This window comes from Crocuta crocuta, unplaced genomic scaffold, assembly GCF_008692635.1.
Source record: "Crocuta crocuta isolate KB4526 unplaced genomic scaffold, BGI_CrCroc_1.0 scaffold531, whole genome shotgun sequence".
NCBI lineage: Eukaryota > Metazoa > Chordata > Mammalia > Carnivora > Hyaenidae > Crocuta > Crocuta crocuta.
In genome coordinates, this window is record NW_027531997.1 from 2,277,869 (window position 1) to 2,280,708 (window position 2,840).

The 2,840-nt window shown below is 44.7% G+C and overlaps 1 protein-coding gene across 1 annotated transcript in view; it reads right to left on the reverse strand.

The window, feature by feature from the left end:
* The window catches only part of LUZP4 (leucine zipper protein 4), a 62,836-nt gene that overhangs the window by 32,500 nt on the left and 27,496 nt on the right, over positions 1-2,840 (reverse strand). The window lies entirely within an intron of this gene.

The following is a 2,840-nucleotide window of genomic DNA, read 5'->3' on the forward strand; positions in this document are numbered from 1 at the left end:
CGCACTGCAGCCATTCAGCCATTTCTAAGTTTGGAGCTCCCTGCTCAGCTCTCCAACCCTCATTTATGAGGTCTGCCCCTCTCCCCCATTTCCAAAGTGGGTGCTAATCGTGAAGGGGTCTGAGGCTAGCGGGTTCGGGAGTGCCAGCGGAGAGGAAAGGTGATCTGTGGCACATAAGCACCAACCAAGAAGCAAGCAAGCAGGTAAACCACCCCTTTGCCTAGTCTTGCTGCCCATTATCCCCCTTTGGAAACTAGTCCCTGGAAAGCAGTAATTTGTGAGAGGCTCTCGGACTTCCAAGAGTGATTTCCAGACTCACGTGGCCCCACATGGGAAGGGGGCAGGTAGCTTGCTCTCCCCCCTTAAGAAAATACATGCAGAGAGCTGGTTTTTATTCCCCCCAGCCCGACCCTTTGCGGCAGTCGCGCTGCACACAATTTCTATCAGCTTTCGCCAGCTTCAGAGAAAATGGGGGCAGAAAGGTCCGGGCTTTGCACCCCCGTGGGCCCAGAATGGCGCATGGCGTGCAAGCCTCGTGTGGCCCAGCGGTGTTTGCCTCAAGCACCACTTGAGGTCTTCTGTCCAAAACCGGGGAGTCCCGACTAGCTGGGGCTAGAGTCTGGGGTCTACGTACCTAAAGATATATCTATAAAGTCCATCATCTCAGTGTTAGCTTCTTTCGGGACAATTTCAGAGGGCGTTGCGTTGAGAAGCGAAGCCATCTTCTTCGTGCAGCTGCACGCGGCTCTCGGCTAAGCTTGCGCAGTGAGTGCGAGCTCTGCCTGCTCCTTAAGAGTCTGGGGATATTTGTCACCCAATCACAGTCCTTTCCTTCACTGTTGCTAAGGCTCAAGGGGTGGAGCTTAGCAATTACCACCCCTGCCCCCACAGAGCTCCCCTGATATGAACTTGAGCTTGGCTCATTAAAAAAAATACGCTCGCATTTCTTTTCTGCTCTTTCTAAAAATCGTCTCTTGTCTTGTGCATCCCCCATCCTATCAGGAACAACTCTTTTTCTTCTGTGACACCTTGACCTTCGCCTTTCATAACTCAGAAAAACCCGTTTGTCCTCTTTGCCGTTGGCATTCTTGGTGAAGAGAACATCGTGTTCTCTACGTGATGGGTTCCGTGCTTCCCTCAGATTTGAAGAGCTACTACAAATTTAGCAGTTAGGGTTCCCCCACAGGCTTGAGGTACCACATACTTTTTGATGACTTCCCTAAAGATGTATCCATGACATTTCTTAAGGGAAAAAAATGTAATCTTTCTTCTTATCAGCTTAATACTGCTCAGGATATGCTATTTTTAAGTGTTAGAATAATCCTGGGTGTCACTGGTTCTTCAGAGGAAATAAAAATAAAACCAATACATTTTGAGAGCTGAAAATGTGTTACAGAAATCACAGCATAAATATCTGAAATTATTGTAAAAATGTAAATTATGAACTATTTGTTGTATTGAAGTCATTCCTTAGCANCATACAGTTGGTGAAGACAGTAAACACATGTAAAATATTAACTTAGATGCTATAATTCGGTCTGTCAGTAACTACTGAGCTCCTTACTGTGTTAGTCTCTGAGGACGCAGGTATCTATAAAATATATATGAGACTTACAGGAGAAAATCACCAAAGGTATCAAGAAAAATTCTTTTAAGACTTGAAAAGTTAGGGAGTAATTTTAAGGGTGGGAAGGGTATTTCCTGACAGAGGAAGTATCACTACCAGCACTCTGAAAAGTTCAAGCCACTTCATGTGGTGAAGTACTGAAATAGGAATCTGAAGAGATTGGCAGAGAATAGATTATGGAGTGGTTTTATACAAAGGGTTTGGAGCATTTTTTTAAAATATCAGATTGATTGCATTATAGAGTAAGAAGGGAAGTGGACCGAAGACAGAATCCCAAAGAAACTACAAAGGAAACTGAGTAGACAAGATCAGAGAGCTATGGGAAGAACCAGCAAAGAAGCATCCAGGAAATAAAGGGAAAATTCGAAGAAGAACCTAGTGTTACACCAAGTCGAGTATTGCTGAATGATCAAGTTAGCTAAGGACTAGAGAATTCATTAAATTCAGTAATTAAGAGCTGGTTGGTTATTTTCCTAACCTTCAGCAGACTTTAACAGGCCCTAAGTTGAAGATTGAGCAATTAATTATTTTTTATTTCATGAACACATATAACATTTGCTGCCTGCCAGTCACCATTCTAAGATCTTTACAAATATTCCTCCGTTTAATCCTCTGGCACCTGGGTGGCTCAGTCAGTTAAGCGTCTGACGCTTGGTATCAGCTCAGGTCAGGAACTCATGGTTTGTGAGATGGAGCCCTGCATCGGGCTCTGAGCTGACAGCACAGAGCATGCTTGGAATTCTATCTCTGCCTCTCTCTTTGCCCCTCCACTGCTTGCATGTGCACACATGCATGTTCTCTATCTCAAAAATAAATAGATTAACTTAGAATTAAAAAAAAAAAAAGAGGGGCACCTGAGTGGCTCAGTTGGTTAAGTGTCCGACTTCGGCTCAGGTCAAGATCTAGGGGTTCATGAGTTGGAGCCCAGTGTGGGGCTCTGTGCTGACAGCTGGGAGCCTGGAGCCTGCTTCAGATTCTGTGTCTCCCTCTCTTTCTCTGCCCCTCCCCCNACTGGTTAATTTATTTGATACACCAGCAGGATTTGATGTAGTTGATGACTTTTTCCTCCTTGAAATGCTTTGTTCACTTGACTTATGCTTTCCCGGGCTTCCTTCTACCTTACCGGCTGCTCCATTTACTTATGTTTTCTTTTCTGGTTCCTCCTCATTGTCCTGACCTCTAAACCACTGGTGCTCAAACTTTAGCAGAATTA